This window comes from Poecile atricapillus, unplaced genomic scaffold (genome assembly GCF_030490865.1).
Source record: "Poecile atricapillus isolate bPoeAtr1 unplaced genomic scaffold, bPoeAtr1.hap1 scaffold_209, whole genome shotgun sequence".
Taxonomy (NCBI): domain Eukaryota; kingdom Metazoa; phylum Chordata; class Aves; order Passeriformes; family Paridae; genus Poecile; species Poecile atricapillus.
The window spans coordinates 4,094-25,602 of NW_026709030.1; the positions used below are offsets into that span (position 1 = coordinate 4,094).

General features: G+C 41.4%; 1 long non-coding RNA gene across 2 annotated transcripts in view; it reads left to right on the forward strand.

Annotated features, from left to right (window-relative positions):
* The first annotated feature begins 930 nt into the window (after positions 1–930).
* Positions 931–21,509, forward strand: part of LOC131574256 (uncharacterized) — a 30,541-nt gene continuing 9,962 nt past the window's right edge. The window contains exons 1-5 of one of the 2 annotated variants that reach the window (XR_009276425.1): positions 931–1,036; positions 1,700–1,792; positions 12,781–12,856; positions 15,208–16,509; positions 17,606–17,813. This is a non-coding gene — a long non-coding RNA (uncharacterized LOC131574256). Of the gene's footprint in view, positions 1,037–1,582; positions 1,793–12,780; positions 12,857–15,207; positions 16,510–17,605; positions 17,814–21,509 lie in introns of those variants that run through there. The other variant, XR_009276426.1, reaches the window with a different exon arrangement.

The following is a 21,509-nucleotide window of genomic DNA, read 5'->3' on the forward strand; positions in this document are numbered from 1 at the left end:
ATTGAGGATTAAACCTCAGGAGCAGCCAATGCTTTAAACATTTCAATGAAAAGGTCATGTCCAAGTGGCTTGTAGCCAATATCACTTATCCTGGCTTTTGTATTCCCTGTCAGTCACGAAGGGGGAACACACACATGCTGGAAAAAGGTAATTGTTGCAGATTAAAGCCTCATGCGAAATGAAAGAGCCATCAAAATTCTTTATAGTTGCTTGGCATGAGTTCTGATAATGCAGAGTTCTCTTTTATTAGTATTTTAAAATGCAGCCATCTACCACAGACTAAACAAAAGTCCCCCAAGACAATAGGAGCAGCCAGTGAGTAGAGTGTCTGGAACTGCTGTGCACAGCTGGAGCTGGCAGGTGAAACACAGGCACACAAGTGCTTGTTCAAATAGGAAGATTTAGATTTCTTTTACTTTCCCCCCCACCCTGTTTAAGACCACCTCATATTTTAGCTGCAGATCAGATTTTTTTTTTGTTCTGCCATATTTTAAATCTATCTACCAGCCTTTATTTTACAGAGAAACATCTTTTTCTCTTGTTGAGAGAACAAAAAATGCCCAATTCCCTGATGCTGCATGGCTGCTCATCACAGGAACTTAAAAAATAATAATGATTAAACTTATTTTTCGTGAAGCTCACGTGCAACAACTATTTTTGACACATTGTATGTGGTAACAGCATTAAGACATTTCTAAAAGACATGTAGTATGTGGTAACAGCATTAAGACATGTCTAAAAGACATGACACTTCTAAAAGAAATTTTCTGGAGGGTTGTGCTGGAGTAAGTTCCACACCAAGGAGGAATACAGGACATTTTCTTGCAGTCAATAGACATTGTGCAGCTTTACTTCTTGTTCCACTTGAATTTTTGCACAGGTGTTGACCTCTCTGTGCTCCCTGTTTCAGGTTCTGTTGTTCCTGGTGAAGTCAATGGGTGCTCTTAGTGCACACAAAAAATGCAGCCCAGGGAAGCTTCCACCTGCCCAGTCCTCAAGGAAATATCAGATGGGAAGAGGCCTCCTAAATTCAGAGGTGATTATTTTTGCTTTGATGCTTTTTAGTGCCTTTGTTGGCATATTCTGATCAGCATGATCCCAAAATAAAACTAATTGAGGCTGACAGATGCTGTCACACATTCAGCGTGGATGGAGTTCACTGAGATTTTGCAGCTTTAAGTTACCTAATACAGAAAAACAAAAAACAACTCTAAAACATTATCAGCAACTGCTTTAAGTGAAAAAAACCCAAAATGTTATGCTCAAGTATGTAAATGCAAGATATTCTCTCAACAAAGCATTGAAATAAAATGCCAATAAGAAAAATATCTTAAAGAGAATGTTTTAAAGAAATCACAAAAATGTCAGCTGGACTCAATTTTTCTGCTTGAATTTCTGCCAAATCATTCCAATTTTTGTCATTTCCCTTTTTTTTTCCTGAGCAGTTTTTGATTCAGACAACTGTGGAATTTCCTGTTCTGTTTTTGTTTTGCTACTACAGCTAAAGCAGCCAACAGCCAAGGTCACTGTAGAAAACCAAACTTTCAGTAAAATTTGAACAAATACATTCCCTCCCCATGTCTGCAGTTTCTGTTCTCTGACCCATTTCCTTTCGTGGTGTTTTGGTCTTTCCAGAGTCTGCATGTTCACTCATCTTCATGTTTCTTCTTGACCACAGTGAGCCTGTTTTCCTTTGCAGTGCCTGTTCCAGTGGGGGATGTGTATTTTTAATTATCTGCTGTCCTTAGTTGAAGAGATTTGTCCCTGCACTATATAAGTGTACTTCTGCTCGGTGAGTACCCATGCACAGCAGTTTTATTAAAATGGTAATTTGCTTTCTCCGAACATTTGTAGCTATCACTGCTACATCTGTAACAGAAATTCCTGAGTAAGAGCACTTGAAACTAGTCCAGGGTTGCTTTAATTTTTGAATTGTGCCTGTGCAGAGATCAGTTTCAGATTTTAAAGAACTTTTTCTGTAGATACTGAGATTCATTTTTCCTGACACTTTTCCATAGCTAATGCCCTCAGCAGTGGGAAATAAGAACACAGTATGATGATGATGATGATAACAGTAATAATAACAACTTATTTATTTATCCTTAAGATACAGTTCTTTCTGTTTGTTTTCAAGATGTTTTTCAAAAAATAAGAAGACCATCTGGAGAAGATATATTTGTTAGTAATATAGTTTAAATATGGATGTTTATCTACCAGTGTTAAAGCAACTGTTGGGAGGAGGAAGCCTTGAAATGTTTTTGGTTCATTACTGACTTTAGGCTCCCCCAGAATTCAGAACTGATCCAAAGCCCTCAAATCCTTGGGATCCCTTCCTATAGCCTTGGTATATTTTGGAGAAATTTGCACCCACAATGTTCTCCCTTCCTGAGTAAGGGCAGATCTGACAGCGTGTTTGGGAGATACCAATGCCCAAATTTCCTTTGTCTGGGGCTGCTTGGCCAGCAGCATCATTTATCCCAGTTCTAGGGGAGCTGTTAAGCTTTCTGTGGGAATCAGAACTCTCCCTCTTACATAACACCAACATTTTGTAAGAAGAATTATGAAAAACTGGGCAAAAAATGCACCAAAAAAGCTGCTTCTCCAAGTTCTGGTTGTAACTGCTTGGAATTAACAACAAGGTGTTGTACTGGATTCTTGGGCTTTATCAATTGCTTGTAAACAACCTTAAGCACTTGGTGCTGAGGAATCAAAGTGTTTTTCTTTTAGTGCTATTTTTACACACAAAAAAGCCTCTATGATAGGTAGCAAAAGGATTTTAACTTCCACTGGATGTGTTAGAAGAAGAAAATATCTCTTAAGCCACCGGTTGCTGCCTGTATATTAATGCCGAGCAGGTTATTTTGATAGCATGCAAGTTAAATTCATATTCTGTATTTGTTGCTGATGAATGATGCAGTGATAATTGTGAGCTTTTGTGGAAGGGGACTTGTAAGTTCTTGGGGGCATTTCTGTCCATAGCTGAGTAGAACTGCAGATTATGCAAGCTTTTCCAGTTGCCAACAAAATGATGGATCAAGTTCACAGCACAAGTAGCCCGTGAAGCAGAGCAGGAACTGCAGGAGAATTATCTTGATACCTGCAGGTTACAAAGGATCTGCTTTTTAATAAAAAAGTGCAAAACCTCTTTGAACTCCTGTGCCTGTAAATAAATCCCCTGAGCTCAGCAGGGATGTCTGGGAGATTGTGAGGACTGGGCAGGACTGGCGTGCCTGGGGACGAGATGTGATTCCCCATATCTCAATCGGGGTCAGCAAAGTCAAATAAGGGAAGGGGAGACAGGGAGAAATGTCTGATACTTCAGGCATGCTGCCTGCCAACATTAAGCAGAGCTGCCCTGGAAAAGGATTTAGTAATTTGCCCTGCTGGATTTGAGATCCAGTGTTTCACTGGAAATTGGAGCGGTTCATTCCTTAATCAGGATGTTTTGAGTGGAAAGTGTTCCCCCTGTACCCACTAAAGTCATGCAATAGGAGTTTTGCTGTAATGACTCTAATGAGGCTAAGATTTGATTGCACATCTTCTAATCCCACATTTCTGGGCTGATTCATGGCTCCATTTATTCCTCTGTGACCTTCTGGAGCCTGGAGGAGGCAGATTTGGCTTTTTGCCATATTTGTCGGCATTAGTAAAAACAGCATCTCTAAAACTTCTTGAATTCTGGGTAGTTCAACAGAATATTTTAAGCACAAGAAATCTGAAAAACACTGATGTGCCTAAATCATTCTGTCATTTAAAAAATGTGTAGTTTGAGAGCATTTTGGTGTAGTGTTTAGCTTGAAAGATGCCGCTAAGAACTTCTTGGTGCTTGGTTTGAGGAAAAAAGACTGGGAAGACAGATTGCAATCCTGAAAATTGATGAGACAATTGCATAATTAGGCTGTAGTTAATAATTGTTTGTCAATAGGCATTGTCTTAATTACAAAACCTGCCTTTAAATTTTGGGCTTGCAGCATTATTTTACCTGATAGTAAAATAAATGGAGCTGAGCTTGATTTAGGTTTGGTGCTTTATTGGGCTAGGATAGATGAGATGCCTGTTCCTGAAATATTGAAGCAAGAAGGTGTCTGAGATCTTTGAAAATAAAACTGTAGGGAGAAATTAGAAGGAAAAGCTGTGTGAATGACTTATAATCACAGTCAATGCTTGGGAAAACGATTATTTTTCTTTCTAGTAGTCTTTAATAGCATTTATACTGTATTCTGAGGTACAGTTTGGTAATTTGAAAATGCCAACTTTGTTGTTTTATGGTGAAAATTTTCACTCTTCAGTGACAAATAATTTCCCCTTTCCCAGCTTTCTTTTCTCAACCAGGAGCCTCGTGCAGCTCATTGCTGTCTGTGAAACTTGTAAGCAATTCTGAAATTCTTCAAAGCACACTCAAATCTTGTCAGCCCCAGAGCTCTTTGACAGGACAAAAGATGCACATGCAGGAGAGCATAAGGTCATTTGATCAGTGTGCTGCCTTCTGAAGGGGTGGGTGACCCTCTGAGGGCTGGGCTGAGGTGTGAGTGCTTCACAGTGAGATGAAATTTCACTTTATAACTCCTTGAGGATACGTGGATGTTTTAACTGCCCCTCCCCTGCCTTGGGTATCCTGTCCAAACCTCATGTCTGCTTCTGCAGGGGACAAACCTGTTCCCCACTGCTCCTGCCATTGAACAGAACAATCCAAGGGATGTGTGCAAGCACCTGCAAATCAGGCAAGTCTTTAGGCTGACTTGGGTTGGGTTTGAAATAGGTTCAGCAGAATCTGCCACCTTAATATGTTGAATTCAATAACACAGAAAAATTGCAGCGCCTGGAAAATTAAAAACTTGATCTCCAATTAACTCCTGTGTGTTCAGCATCAGGCAAGAAAAAAATAATCCAAATTAAACAGCACCATGTTTCTCATCCAGAAAATTTTTGACTAGAAATGCCATGAGCTGATGTTTTGAATCATCACACCAAGTACAGATCTGCATGTAAGGCTCTGGCCGGGCCAAACTCCACATTTCAGTGAACTGCATGTTAAATTGAGGGGTGTTTGTTCTGAATTTTTTTCCACATATTGAAATTATGCTGCCTTTAAATTCTGTATCTTTAACAGGGAATTCTGTGTCAGTAATGAATGGATGAAAGTGGGAAGTTTGAGGACAGCATGCAACTAGAGAGGCACAGACACCTTCTGGCCCTCTTCAGGAAATCTGTCTTGTCTGGTACAATTTGGCTTTTTGAAACATTTTTCTAGTACTTGTGGGCTGAAAGGGATTTTGGTTACTGTGTCTGGAAAACGCTGGGATGAAAATTACCCTGGAAAGTCCTTCTAAGACCTTAGCAAGTAAAGTTTTCCTTTGTCATATCATCAGAAAATGCTGTGTAAGAGAATGTTTGCACCTGCTGTGTCTCCCATAACTGTCCTGAACTCAGCACTGGATTTTGTGTTCCTATTTTTAAAAGCCATCTTGCTAAATAGGTACAGAGAATGTTCCCTCTGGAAGGGGAAGGGAACAGCAGTGCAGCATTAGGGGAGCACTGTGAACTTGGAGTGCCTCATATCAGCTGAGAGAGCAAAGGAGGCAGATAAGAGAGCTGAATAAATTAGCATGGGTTTTGTGTACAAGATACTGACTTGCAACTCTGGCAATGTCATCGAGGAAAAACTCTTTTTTAAGTCTTTCATGTAGTGTGAATCACCTAAGGGAGGGCTGGAATCCTCTCTGTAGGAATTTATCTTACCCACTGCTTAAGATGGAACAGATAAACCTAAGGAAAATACCTTGCTTGGCTTGCAAGCATTGGAATAAGCGTCTGCAGAAAGAGATGGCAAAGCAGGGATATTGCAAGCAGACTTGTGCCTGCTGCCTGCCAGCTTTGGAGTCCCTTTATAGAAGCTAGCAGCCTTGCCTGGAAAAAGAGCCAAGGAGTTGTTACAGCTTTGGAGAAAGCTGGGAAAACAAAGAGAAGGGAGAGCCACGCAGAGCTCCTGTTTGGACAAACTGCATATGATTGGGCTGAGTGTGTTCAGGGAAAGAAGTGGGGAAAAGGAGTTACAGCTTAGTGCTTCCACCCCCCCTCCCCTGCCTTTTTTTAATACGCGTTCAGTGGTGATTCACTGCAGGGCTTGTCTGTGCTTAAACTTGCCTGCTTTAATTAAACTGATCATTTAAATTGATGTTAATACCTGAGTGTGTGCAAGCACTCAGTACTTGGGTTTTACAGAGCTCTGTGTGCCTCTGTAAAGTACAAAGCGGATTTAACCAGTCTGATGAATATTCCCAAATGTGTTTGGAGAGTCTAAATTACCAGCAAGCAGTTTTTCCCCTTCTTTCACTCTGTGTGTGGGTAAATGTTCTGTTTTGGGAAGTGTGTTGCGCTGACAGTTCATTTGGGATTATTCATGACTGCAGAGATTCATTCTGAAACTCTGGAAGTAGTAGGAAGTCTTTTTGTGTCTTTATCTTTGAGTCTTTTCTTGATTTATGTTGACTTCTGGGAACTGGGCAAAGATACTGGCCTGGAATTCCAGGGAAAAGGAATTGCTTGCTTACGTTTGTTTGACATTTTGTAGTCTGTGTGCATATAAAGGATCTAGAATATGTCATTGATTTCTCCTCCAGCATGAGACTGGCAAAACTGCAGCTTGCTGCTTGGCAAAATGCTGATCATGATGTCAGAGCACGCACGCACACACCCCATTTATATATATATATATATATATATTGAAAAATGGAAGTGGTAGCTACATTAAATGAAGTGGCTTTTAAGGGAGAAAAGCAATAATGAATCTAAATAAATGATACAGAACTCCTCTAAAAGGATCATAAAAATATAAGAAGGTAGAAGCGTAGGCTGTTTCAGTGGTGTGATTTAAGAGTACAAATCCATACGAGATGAAATATTTAGAGCTGGAAACTTGTAGTTGCAATGAATATTATCAGGTGAAAACAAATGTGGAGAACGTGGAAAAGTTCTCACCACTTGTATTTGTAATAACGTGGGGGAGTTTTATGCCTATTTGTCCTGACACACGTGCATGTATCTGGTGTTAACTAACAAAAGTACATTAAAGTACTTTATAGTTCAGCTGCAGGGTGGCAGATGCACAATAGAGTAGGAGAAAAGGAGCAGTGGTAGCAAGTTCTGGGTGGTGTGAGTGGAATCGTTCCAATGTGAGAAATACTTTCATCTCCTCTATTAATTTGACTGGAGGCTTTTATTTGCTTTTGTTTGTTGTACATTTAATGAGCAGGAGGGAAATTGAGAGGAAAGCAGCTGTGAAAACTATTTCATTTTTTAATATGAACCAACCTAAGTTGTAGTCTGGGTTTGTCTGCCACCACCATCAAAAATAATAATTTTTCTTTTGGGTAAAGAAAATCCCCAGCGGGGCTGTGTTCCGCAGGGTGTCTCATCCAGCGAAAAAGGCTTTGGAAAGGATCTCCAAGTTTTACTTCCACACGAGGTAACTCGGAACAGGACGGGGAGCAGACAGACCTCAGCCTAGATCGTGGAATGCACAAAGCAGCTGTTTTGCCTATAAATAAACCAAGAGCCTCCTCTCGAGTGAGCCTTTTTTTCCCAGATATGCCATGGAAATGAGCTGCCGCTTTAACTGCTGGTGTTTAGAGTTGAAGTATGTGGTAGTAGCAGCATTCACATTCTGGTGTGTGAAAGTCACGCTGGCATCAGGTTTCAGCCTTATCGCGTTGATAATCACGCTGTGGTGAAACCACTTGTGCTGCAAGGGTTAAATCTGTCAGCCTTTCTCTTCCTAATCCCCCCGAGTGCCACAAGGTTATATTTTAGGTAAAAAGCAAAACTCCGCTGCCGTTCATCAAAAACATCTCCGTACACCACTGATTATTTTTGTAAATTCCTACATATTTTTAATAATTTAACAGATAATTTTACTGGGGGGTGGGGTGTGTGGAATATCTATTTGATCTCCTGGGCTGGTTGGCTTGCTTTCTTTTTTTTTTTTTTTTCTCTTCGGTTTGTGGTTTGGTTTGGGTTTGTTTCGTGTGGCTTTTTCCTTCTTGTTTCTCCTGTGAATCCAGGGAGAAGCAGCAGTAGGAATTGCAGGGATCTTGTGGGCTGGCTCAGCGCCCGGGGACAGCCACGGTGACCAGGTGGCTCTGGTGGCTCTGCTCAGCCCTTGGCACTCGCCACCACCAGTGACTCAGGTTCCTGCACCTATTGAATGCCGTAAATCCGCCCTTTGGTTACCCCCAGAACAGCAGGCTCCCACTTTGTGTTCCCCTGCCTCTGATCACCTGTTCCCAGGCAGGTGTTCCCACTCCCGCTGCATCCGCGCAGGTGGGAAACCAGCGGTTTTCCTCCATTCGGAATAAAGCAGGAGCTCGGGATGGAAACAGCCTGGCAAGAGGAGAAAGCACCGATAGCGTTCGATCCCCACGGGGCAGAGCCGCAGCTCCCGGATCCTGGCGGGAGGGAGGAGCAGCCGCAGCGCCGGGAGCGCAGCGACTGCTGCCGGCCAGGGCTGGCAGATCCCGCTGCCTTTCCAGGGGCTGGCTCGGGGCCACGGCTGCAGCTTCTGTCAGCTCCTCTCCTGATTGCTCGGCTGGGAGGGAGGCGAGAAGTTTGTACCCTGAGTCCCTTCCCTCTCCTGAGCGGCAGCTGCACACCGAGGATGGCACAGCGCCTTTTAAAGGAGCCTCTCAGGCAGTTTTGGACACAAGGCACGGCTCCTCCTCTGAGGAGCTCTGAACGCCTTCACACTCTCTCCCTCTGTTCGCTCCGAGCTGTGAACGCCCCCTCTTCTCAACAGGATAGCCAATCCCAAAAATAGAAGAGGAAAAAAAAAGTTTTAGTTCTATTTAATAGGTCTTGGAGTTCTTGTATTTCCTTTGTTCCTTCCGAGCTTTTGCGCTCACTTGGAGGAAAATTTGAAGGGGTGGAAGTAGATGATCTTTAAGGTCCCTTCCAAACCAAAGCATTTTATGATTATATTTCTTTGATTTCTCTGTCCAAAATGGCAATCCAATTCTTCCTTCTCTGCCTTAAGAAAATCAACCAAACCAAAAATTCCACAGTTGATGTTTTTCTCAATTGAAAACCCCCAAACAACAACCGAACAAAAATAAAAACAGTCACACAAACTACACTAAAATACTAAAATACTTTAACCATAGTGGCTGTTCACACAGGCAGTTCTAGCCAGGTATTAGTTCTAAATTTAATATTAGCTCAAAGAAAGTTCTTTAAGCTTTTCTTCTCAGTTTAGCCACTCAGATCCCAGAATGCAGTTTACATGCTGACAGCCCGGTTGTTAATAGAATATCCATTCTGTTATTTCTCTGACAAAAGAGCCCCTCCTTCTCTGATACAACCTCTTGTGTCAGAGGTGTTAATGACGGTACTTTAATAATTACAGTTCTGCATTGCTTGAAAGGGTCTTTCAAACAAATCTGCTCTCCTTCCAATAGGGAGAGGCTGCAATGGGCCAAATTTCTGCCAGCACGTTTTTGCTGTGGGAAAGGGCATTTCTGAGTTCTCTGCAGCTGTGTCCAGCCAAGCCTCACTCGGGACAGGCTTTTGCTGGGGCTGGCAGCTGTGGCTTTCATTGCTGGCCAGGGAGAGGCTATTGAATGCTCTCCCTGCACGGGGTGTGCACAGGGAAGGAGGCAGTGCCCAGGCTGGGGGCTCAGGGGAGGAAGGATGCTCTGTTGATAAGGTAACAGGCATCTGCAGCCTCGGGGGAAACTTGCCAAAACCTTTCTCCAGTAACTGCGGGGGATTATCTAAAAATCAATAATAAAGGCGGTCACCAGGGAAAAGGAAAATACATCTTCAAGGGAAGCCAAATTCTGTGAATGCTTCATGAGAGCAATCATGGCAGGATCTAGGGTAATTGTGAGGCAAATCAGATTGAGGAAAATTGTTTTAAAAGGGACCCTTAGCTGACAATAAGGACCATATGTTCTTTCTTATCTCTGCAGAAATAGCCACCTTGTTTAGCATATTGACCCATGTGAGTAGCTGCCACAGTCTCGATTTTTAGCATCTACAAACATGTAGTGAAAATAATAAAATGTCCTGTATGAATACGTTAAATCAGTTTTTGTGGCTTTAGCCTTGTTTCACCTCTACTAGGCTGTGAAGTGTGTCATTGTAACCTGAAACACGCAGGAACACTGGGATAAATTTCCTGAAGTCAGTGGAACTCTCTTCTTTTATGCCAGGAGTGATTTTGGCTCATCTGTTGCTCCCTGTTCTTCCTCCCAGATGGGCTGGAGTGATGATGTCATCTCCTCTCACAGCACTTTAGAACACTAATTTGATTTGTCTGTGTTTTAACACTTTATCCTTCCAGAAATTGCTCTGAACACTGAAATCTTGCTTTGTCTGCAGTGCTGTTGCAGTCAGGAATATCAGCGATCAAAGGAAGCTCCAATTATGTCATTTAATGCTGCTTTAATAATTGAATCTGGGTAGGACTTCAGAAACACTGACTTTTGTTTTGTTTCTAGGGGCAGGGTTTGTACTCAAGTTACTTCATTTTAGTGTTCAGGAGCATCATACCTCAGGATCCCTGAAAAATATAAGAGATACATCTACCTCCTCATAACTGGTGACCTGTAAGGCATTTTTGTGGCCTTTTAAAATTTCTGCTTCCACAGAATAAGAATTTATAGAAAGTTAGGCTGGGTGTTTTAGAAGACATCTACATGCTGTTAAAAAAAAACCAAAAAACCATCAGTTTATCTCAGAAGGAGCAAGGAATTGTGGTTTATTGTATTTTTTCATGACTTTGTTCTGGCAACTGTATCAAATCCAAAAAATTCAGTAACCAGCAGTGTGAAGATCAGCTTCACATCTACCCCTGAGTCTTCCCAGACCTGTGACATTAGTACTCCTTCTTTCCTTTGCCTTTCCTCCCTCTCTCCTGTGCTCATTTCAAAGATTATTAAATAAAATCAATTTCAGCCTTCCCTTAGCTTAATGCTTTCCAATTTTTCTCTTCCCTGGCTCAGTGTGTCTCATCCTACAGGGATATTCTTGTCTGCATTTTAACCAGCTCCTTGCTTCAAGTGCTTTCCTGAAGTCCAGACTGATGAGAAAAGTGATTCTTCTAAATATAGGTAATAAAATAAATCTAATCAAAGGCACATGTCTGGTTAGCTGAGAACTGGCCTTTTACAAATTAGTGTTATGTTATATTGGATTAAGATTCAATATTCATTTGGCTGGGACACTTCCCTACATTTTTGTTCTGTTTTTGTTGAGGATACAAGTTTGAGAGCGTTAGGAATTTTTATGCAAGGAAATTCCAAGCTTTCTACTTCTGACTCTAGCAATTCTTTATGTAATATTATAAATATTAGGTGCATTAATTTCCTTCTTAATTGCAGAACTGTACCTCATGAATCCCTAATTTTATTTATTCAGATTCCTTAATTTCACATAGGCCTAAATTGCACCTGGATCTTGGCAGCCAGACAGCTGGGTAGAAAATTACTGATACAATTTTAACACCTCAGTCTTTGACAGAGGATATTGCTGGCCCAAAGGACTTATTTTTTAATTATATTAAAAGAAAACTTTGAAATGCTTGTTTGTTTGCTGAAAGCCATATTGCAGTAAGGAGACCTGCAGGTGAGGTGTGAATCTGGGCTTTGCCATTTCCCTAATAGCAGGAGTTTTAATAAAACATTAAAGCATTGATTAAGAGGTACTGTTTCTATTGAAATGTGCTGTTCTTAATTCCTTTTCTTTTTCCCTTGGGGGGAATTAGTCACGCTGTAGTATTTTTCTGAAGTAGACGGTAAAAACACTGATAAAATCAATTTGGAATCAAGGCTAGGTCATTATTTAAATTTATGATACTCTGCCTATAAGGCTTATTTTTAATAAGAATGTGACTTTTTCTGCCTTAACCACTTAGATTATAAACTCTTGGGAACTATTTTTGCACTGTAATTCCCAGCACAGCCTCGGGCTCAATGGTCATGAGGTGCTTCTGCTCTGTGGATGTGATTAAACCTGGTGATTTTGTCATATGCAAACCTCTTCCATGCAGCAGTGAGAATCTGGATTAAGATTCCAGAAGCATTTACTTCATTTGGCATCTTTTCAGGAGCCCAGTCCTGCTCAGGGTGCTGTCAGGAGCAGTCCCATGGAATCACAATTTGGGATCTCTTAACTAAGGAAGCAGAACTTGGTTCTTGGATGATGATCCACTGATGGTCCTGACAAAACACTTCTTTATTGAAGTGCTGCATTCCTTGGGCTGCCTAAAGCTTTAACAGGAAGTGCTGTAGAAATAATAAGATCATTTATACATCTCCACTTCAGCATTCTCAGCTCCAGGTGGTTTTCCTAGTGTACTGATCCGACCAGTATCAAAACTTACATTTCTCAGATTTTTTCCGCTCCCCTGGAACCTTCTTTTTATCACTTCTTCTGACTACACAGGTATGTCAGTCAAGTGAGATGGATCAAAAATCAAACTATGGAGACCTTCCTATTTCAAGGTAGTGCTTGTCAGGCATAATGTGTTGGTTTTTTTCTGTGTTCTTGGCAATGTTTTTATGGCAAATTGTGAAAACTCATAGGTTTGTGATGGATAGGTGGCTTTACCAGGTGAGTTCACCCAATTCCTAACTGAAACTTATTCATGAAGAAAGTCTTATTGACTTTGCCAATAGAAAATCACCTCTGTAGAGAGTATAAATTATGGTTCCATGAGACATATTGGATTTTGTTGTTATTGATCTGATGAAAACCTGTATTGATCTTCTGCTATTTCTGTTTTAGCTGAAGAAAAACTGTGCACTTTATGCTCAGAAGGATCCAAGAGTAAAGAAAACTTGGAAATTAAAATGAAAGAAAGGTAATAAAGCCAAAGTTTTTGCCATTACATTAATTGTAATTAAATCGTGGTTGGTAAATATGCCTTTTGTTCCTCCTAGAAATAGCAAGCAGGGGCATGTGCTGACATGCAGCTTGTGCTACATCTGAAGAGTGAAATTCTGTTCACTTCAAACTGCTGTTCCTGACTTTTACTGCTACAAAATGAGATTTATAAAAGCTCCATAACACCAAAGTAAATGTGAGGCTGTTTGTTACTCATGAGGAACAAGACTGCCTAAAAATTCACCTTAATTCTGTTGGTGCTTATTAATTTTATTTTGTTTTGCTTCTGGGGCCCACGTTAATCTGTTACAGAAATCCTAGTGTTTCCTTCATCTTCTCCTCAAAAATTAAGAGTTATATTTCCTTTTCTGCTTTTATACCTGCTCTCTGTTCATGTATAAAAGAGAGAAAAAAGTGGTGTTTCTTCTGTTCCTCTGTGAATGCTTCTTAGAGAAACAGGTTTACTGCTTAAGTGAAGAGCTCTAAAATTGTGTGTTTAAAAGTTTTACTTTTGATAGTACTAGAAGCCAGTAAGCCCTCCCAACAAACCCCCTCAAATTAATTACCCACTTCAATAAAATCCCACTTTTAGTATGTTTGAGATGAAGTGAAGTGTTAAGAGAATATAGTATTGATAGTATGGATTATATCTGCTAGGTATATTTTGCTTTTTAATAGATATTCTTAGATATTCAAACATGGCAGCTTGCCAACATTTTCACTTCTTGATGACATCAGTGGTAACAAAAGGCCCATCGTTCATTATTTATTTGGTCTGTTGACAAAACTGATTACTTGGAATAATACCACTGAGTTTGTCTCGTGCTGTGAATCCCACCTTAATAAAATATCTCTTCAAGGAATAGATGAGGTGAAAGTCAGATGTTCCTTCTTGAAATGTTTGCAAGCTTTCACATCCTTAAGAAAATATTTTCTCCATCACATCAAGTAAGTCTTTTTGCACAGTAGGTGCCAGCTTTGAACTCAAAAAGAGAGTAGTAAGTAGATAGTGTGAAACTTAATTATTTTTGTGCCCAGCACTGTCTTCCTCTTTAAGACTGTGCTGTGCCCCTTGCAGGGCTTTGCCCACATCTCCTTTAGGTGTGGCAGTCTGGAGAGGGGAATGCTCAGTGCCACAGGCTCAGGGTTGGTCTGTCCATGTCTCAAGGGATTTAGCCCTTTAGTCCTTGGGACCAGCTTCCCTCTAGTGGTTGGGATGCATCTCTTGGTGGGCTTGATCCAAAACAAATCCAGTTTGTGTTTTTCCAGAGTACTCCACATGCGCGAGGCCTGTCTGCCCAACACCTCAGTGAGTATTGGGAATGTGGATGGATATTGTTTCTGCTTTAGGGATGGAGGAGCAGAAAGTCAAAGTCACTGTCCTGCCACCCCACAGTGGGTCAGAAGGAGAAGCCTGAATCCCTGTTTTCCTGCTAAGTGGATTCTGAGTAGTCACTGCATCCACCACCTTAAACTTTGTACAGCAGGCCCCTGCTCATTATAGAGGAAGTTCCTAACCCTGTTCCCTGTCTCCCCTTTCCCCCACAGGTGTTAGAGCCATTCCTGAGAAGGAAACAGCAAAAGAAAGGAATATTTTAAATCCTAAAACACTCTAGATGTCTGTGAGTGAGACAATATTAATTATACATGTAGCTGTGTGTTTAGAAACTCAATAAAACTCTGCCATTTCTCAGTGATCCAGAAGAACAGCTTGTTCTGTAAAAGGCATTTTCTAACTATAGACAGGTATCAATTCCATTATTGACTGGATTGATTCCTTCCCCTGCTAATGCATCTGCTGTCCTGATAAGGTGACTCTGACCTGTAATTTTCTCTTCTTTGGTGGAGGGGTTGAAGAAAAGTTGTGTTTTTTCAGGGTGCTGTCAATGTACAGGAGCTGCTCATCGGTGCTTTGAAACATCAGTTGTGAAAACAACTTGTCATCCCCAAAGTTCCCTCAGTTCTGGTCACTTAAGCAACACACCACGCTATTCTATTTCTTCCAACAGCCAGATATATTAAGAGAATGAAAGCAGTCAGTCTTGGATACTCCCTGATGTTATTTTTGTCTCTGACTACAAAATTTCATTTATTCAAAAGCTGACGAGTTTTATGTCTTTGTGGGGATCCCCCCACTGGAATGAACTCCAGGTTCCCCTTGCCTGGGAAACATTTGCCAGAACTGCTGATGTGATTAAGCAGTTGGGAGGAACTTCAGTGCAGGTGAATTCCAACCTTTGGAATTCCTTGAGGGAATGGTTGGAGTGAGTGTGAAGTCAGTCTTGGGTTTTTTTAAACATGGTCTAAATTTTTTTTTTTATTTTAAAGGATTCCAGAGTTTTGAAGATGCTTGTAAATCATCCCAGCAGGAATATTAAGCATCGTAGTCTTAAGAGCATTCTCTTGGCCAGAATATTCCCCTACAGCTCTGGGGAAGAGGAAAGTTGGGAAGGAATGCTAATGGAGAGACAAGAAGTGAAGAGCTGCAGTCTCCAGCAGCCTCAGCTGAGAGGCACAGAGAGCTCTGAGTGTGAAACTTTGCCGCAGATCTGGAGAAAGATGGATCTGCTCTGTATCCCTCACAGCTGGGGGAGGCACTCAGCCTTTGGACATGGTGAGTGCTGTGGCTGCCAACAGCTCGCTGCTTCAGGATGGAATCAGCTCTGCACTTGGGCAGAGCCAGGGCTGGGGAAACACAGATGGGATGTCATTAACATTAATGGACTGGCTAAGGAAGAGTTCTGCATGCTGACAAGATAATGTACAGCTTTAATATAGCAAATTTCTACAGCTGGTGGGGACTCTGGTGCCTTTCTTGTGGAATGTGCCCAGCTATAACATTTATTTTCACTGTTTAAAATGAGTCTTGAGGAAGATGTGGGTGAGATCCTGTTCCCTGTTTCCATCAAAGCACCCACTTCTCTGACAAGGACCTGACCTCCCACCTCACTTTTTCAAATGATTGCTCAGACTCCTTCTGCTGAGCAGAAAACATTTAAACTGTTGTTCAAAATGAACGCTTATCAGGTGGTGTCTTTCCCCCTTCCCAGAGCAGAGCATTAATTAAATTGGAGGACTCAAGGGCCTGTCTGGAAGGGATTCTGGATGGAGAGGAAGTGCAAACCCAGAGGACCAACATGAAATGCATCCAGATGTTCTTCTGAAATGGAAGAGTTAAAAATCCAAGCTCAAAAGGACAAAGAAAGGAAAAAAAGGAGAAATCTTGACTCTGGAAAACAAGAAGCTGCTTATCAGAGGAGATGTGGATGTGTGATGCCAGGGTGGGGCAGTTTTCTCTCCAATTCCTGTGCTTCCTCTGAGGTGGTTTGACTTGAAATATAAAAAAGAAAAGTGACTTGTTTGTTTCCTGCACTGGGAAAGATGGAATAGGAAGAGGGGGCAGATTTTGCACCATTAATGTTGCAGGAGTAGAGGAATTCCCTGTCTGTTGATATTCAAAACAGCATGAAATGGCTTTTTAACTTTTTACTGGGAAAACTAACAGGGATATCAAAGGACCATATTAATTAGGAAAGAAGCAAGAAGCCTCAATATGAATTTCGTGTTTGTTTGGTGTGAAGAGCAGCACTATATTGGTGGTGGCAGTGAAAATGAGTTCTGGAGATGCAGGTAAGATATCCTAATGCTTCCATGCTCTCCAGGGATGTCAGTTTGCAGATCACAGTTCTGGTCTGGGGCTAAGGGGAATGGATAGATTAAAAAAAACCCCGAACTCTAACATGTCAGATCCTGAGAACTGAGCTGTAATTCCTGTGGAGTCAGTGGCAGGGATCTTCCTGGGAATAAGTGCTTGGAAATGCTCTGTTAAGTGCTTTTCTGCCACACATCCTTCTCCTATGAAGCTGGGATCCAGGCCTGATCAACAAACAGCTGGTCACTGAACATCTGACCCAGTGAAAAATGAGCAAGTTTATCCAGAGAGCTCAGATGCTCCAACAAGTCAGCCTCACTTTCCTGACCTGCAGAGCCTTCCAGTGCTCTGGAGCACTGGAGCATGGTTGGAATTGTGCTCTAGGAAAATGTTACCCCTGCAGCAGCTCTGTTAACCTCTAGCAAGTCTCTTGAAACCTGCAGTGCTGGCCCAGGCAAACAAAGCACAAGCTGCTGTAGCACATTTGTGCCAGGGTTTCCTGATTCCAAGAGCAGTCAGATATGGCCTAAAAGGAACCATTGTTGTAACAATGACAAGAGAGGCTGGGGTGAAAATCATGTTATTTCCTTTGGAAAGAAAAGAGTTCTATTTTTAACTATTTCTCCCTTAATCTTACTATTTTGTTCTACCAGTGTTTATAGTAGAGAGTACAATACCTCTTGTTGTGATTGTTCTTTGTGTGACTGGGATATAAGTAGATATTCTGCAGCAAATTGTCTGGGATACAGAGTCCAAAGAGATTATGCTGCAGGAAGTTCTAAAAAAAACCCCAAACCCTTACACAATCCCCCACTCACTCCCTCCCTCCAAAAAGCCATAACCCAAACAAATAAAAACCCTAAAAGACTGTCATAGTTCCAAAATAACTGTAAAAAATGTGTGCTAGGCTTAAAACAGAAGTCTGGGGGAAATGATTGTCAGATCCCTTGGTGTATTTGAGAACTGATTTATGTACATTAAACAGAAAATAGAAAACACACACTTGGGCTGTGCTTGTGTGTTCTGAGATAAATGAACAGCTCCTCTCCTTCTTTGCTTCCCCATCTTTATTAGCAGTCATCTGATCTTCCCTCCCCTTCTGCATCCACCAATCCTCACCAAAATGAGGAAAGAAGAAAGAAAGAAACAGAAAGAACTTCTGTTGTGGTCTGGAGTGTTTTCCTGAGATTATTTCTACTATTTCAGCAAGCTCAGTAGAGTTACTGAATGCTCAGAAAGACTTTTTGATCTGGACTGGACCAGCCTTGGACTCTTTTCAACAGTAAGTAGCCAGGAGAGAGGAGAGGGACTGCTCCCTGTCACCTGAAACAAACTTTCAATTCATTTCAAACAGTTCTTTGAAACCACACATTGGTAAGGGATAAAAAAATTCACAGGTACTTTATCAAGTACGTCCTTCTGCCTCAGCTCTTTGTTCTCATTGATGTATCCACAGCCATCTATGCACAAATTACAAATAATTTATCAGGTTATAATCTTTTCCATATTTTGCAGAATGGTGCCTGAAGGAAACAGCAGAGCTGGAGGCTTGTGTTGAGTGGGTGATGTATGAAAGGGGCTTTTGGCAGTGAGTTAGGATGGAGCACAACTCACAAATAAAAGGGAAGCAGATTTTCAGCGTTTCTCTGCCATTGTTTAGATAATGTGTTTTACTGAGGTTTTGACAAAACTGGGATTTAAAGAAAAATCCCTAAATCTAACCCCATCATGGAAACTACCTGCTTCTTGCAAGATGATTTGCCTAAGCAGACAAATTGCAATGTGCAGCTTCTTTGGGTAATTTTGTGCTCTGATCTGAGAAACCTTCAGGCATCTCATCTACAGACTTGACTCTTTTATCCTAATATTTGGCCCTTCCAGAATTTCTTTTGCTTGAGGAATTCAAAGCTTTTTACAGACTTTGTAGAGTTTTCTTTGTGAAGACACAAGACTTGTGAGAACAGGGTGGAAAGTAGGGAGAGTGCTGGAAGGTCCTTAGGTACCTGGATGTTCCCCTCGTGGTTTCCCTGCCCCTTCGGCTGCCAGCAGTAGCAGGGAATGGAAATTCTTTTGGGATGTGGCAACTCTGACTCAAAAAGAAGAGTTCTATTCCACAGAACCATCTTCCAGGGTGAATTTTATTTTCATTTAGTGTTAAATAGAGTGCAGTCACAGGTAACCAGTGCAGAGTTCAGCTGTGTGCCCTCGAATGGATTTTGGAATTTTCCACATTTTGGAAGTGTTGGCTCTGCCTTAGGGTGGGAGTGCAGAGAGTTGAGTTGGGTGTGGTGCTGCCAGCGAGGTGTCTGAGAGAGAACTGACTGTTGCATAAAACTGAACAGCTTTTTCCTAGTTACCCTTTCCACAAAGTTGAATATTACCCAGTTGTGTGGCTGGTTGGAAACTGAGGGCTTTTTCTGGGCAGCACTGAGCTGCCTTTCAGTGGGAAAGGGAGGAGAGGGAGCTGTGGGAACAGGAGGGGCTGTGTGCCAGCTCTCAGGGTCAGGAACAAGCTGGAGCAGGCAAACAGGTACCCAGCCAGCTCCACGAGCAGAGTTAAACTCAGCCTCAGCTTGTTAGGCCTGAATTAAATCAGCATTAGCAGAGTACCAGGAGAAGGAAGGTTTCACCAGGAATAAGCTGTGGGTCTGGTTAACAAGCAAGGGATATAGGGAACTCTCACTGCCCTGGGGAGTCTCATAGGTTTCAGTATCACAAACTTTATGAACCCATTGATAGGTTAGGGTTATCCCATTTGTTAGGAGTGTTTTGCAGTGGCACCACGAACAGCCTGTGTGTGTCAGTCAGGTGAGCTGCAGCACTCTGGGCCAGAATTCTGCTGTGCAATGTTTTTGGTTAGAAAACTCCGAGTTCAAAACCCCAAAGTGGTCCCTTTCAAGTGCTGTTGCCTCACACTCAGCTGTTTGTGTGGCCCCTAGTGTCAGATGTGAGTAGCTGGGATGGTGCCCTTGGCAGTTCCAGTGCCTTGGGGATAAAGGTGTTACAGGATGGAGATCCCCAGAGCAGAGCTTAATCACAATGACACACACTAAAAACTGATTTTTGTTTGCTTTTACTACTTATTACAAGCATAATTTGTGTGTCTTTTACCCATCTTAGAAAATGTGGGATGGCACGGAACACACATTAAAAAGTGTGCAGCAAGTTAACCTGAGAACCAGGTACACCTACAAGCGTGGAAAGCTGTGCCTGAAATCATCTGAATAATTTGGTTTGTAACAACTCATTATCCTGGCAACCAGAATTTGCTGGCTGTGTTGGTAGTGTGGTTGTTAGAGCTAATCAGCAACCTGCCTAATCTTACTAACCTTCTTATTGTAACCTGCCTAACTATTGTGTAATCTGCTTATGGCACTAAGCCCTGACTATTAGTAGCAAGTTTAGAGCTGTGCAGGTGCAAATATTCTTGTTTTCAGTCCTGTTGACAACTGACTTCCAGTGTTTGTGCTGGTGAAATTAAACATGGTCTCACGGTGTTTATTATCAGAAAATAAGATTATTTCTTGCTTGTTCACATCTGCCTCTGTGCTAAAGCCACAGAAGCATGTGAGGGATTGTTCCACTGGCTAATCCTGGGATGCAGTTCTGTGGGACACGGATCATAACTGGCCAGAAGTGATGGGGGATGTCCTGCTGTCCCTGTCACCTCCTGACCTTCAGCCCCTACGAGTCTCTTCATGTCTGGGTGCTTTGCCTTGTCCCTGGCACCCCTGATTTCTCTGCTCCATCAGATTGCTGTGATTTCAGTAGTCAGGAGAGACAGGAATTTTTCTGGTATTTTTAAGTCTCGGTTCATTCCTCAAATACCTGGAATTCCTATTGAAGAAAGAAGCAATTTTGAGTTTTGCTGGAGTATGAAGGGTTTTTGTTTGGTTTTTTTTTCCTAGAGTCAGGTAATTACCAAAAGAGATGTAAAACTATAATTCGACTGAAGGGTGAGGAGTACAGACACCAAACTATTTTTAATTTTATCTCATTATATCTAATTTACCTGATTTCATTATTTTATTGTTTGTAAGCCAGCAGCTGCCATATCTTATAATAATGGACCGACAGTATTCCTGGAGAAATGTATTCTGTATACAAAACTCATGTTTGACTTCAAGCTGTGAGCAATGGGACAGACACACTGTTAGAAGTAATTTTTAATAATATATCTTGATCTTTAGAGTGCCTATTATCTGCCAAACTCAGGCAAATGTTTTGCTTGCTGCCATTAGAGAAGCCTTGAGGATTCTACATGAGACCATAATTCATTCCAAAACAGGGATGGCTTTAAACATTTTCTTCAAGAATTTGAATTCTTTTGTTACTCTCCTTATCTGGAACAGCTGTAAAAGGTAATGATGTAATAATTTTTTCCTCAAAGGAAAAGAGAATGCAACCTGCTTGGTGTTGTGATAACTACGTACAAGAGGGGATGGTTTCTAGAGGAAACAATATTGTAAACACAAAAAAATGCTTCAAAAAGCCCAATATCCAAACTTCTGGCTTCTTATTTCAGAATATAAATATAATTCTTATATAGAAACACTATTCTTGCACTTCAGAATTATTTCATACTACAGTTCACATGCAAAGTTACCCCCTTCTTCCCATGTGGTATTTTTAATCCTTTTTTCAGATACACCTTTCTCATTTTCTTTGCAAATTTTTGAGCTTGTTCCTACTTTTGTGCTGTGGCCATTAATTAAAATATTAAAGACAGAATATTCAATAATCTGTGAGAAACTTTCCTATTCCTCTCCCTCCTGCTAGGTGGCTTCCCTGAAAGCATAACTCATCAGCATTTCTCCTCTAATCAGCTTTGTGCCTTAAAATGCTTTATTACACCTTTGGATTTTGATTTTCATGTTGAATTTAGTGGGATTTTTTTCTTTAAATGTAATTTTGGGGATTTTTCCAGTGCTCTCATCCTGTTAGTTATTCTGGTTAAATCTAGTTAAATCTTCCTCCT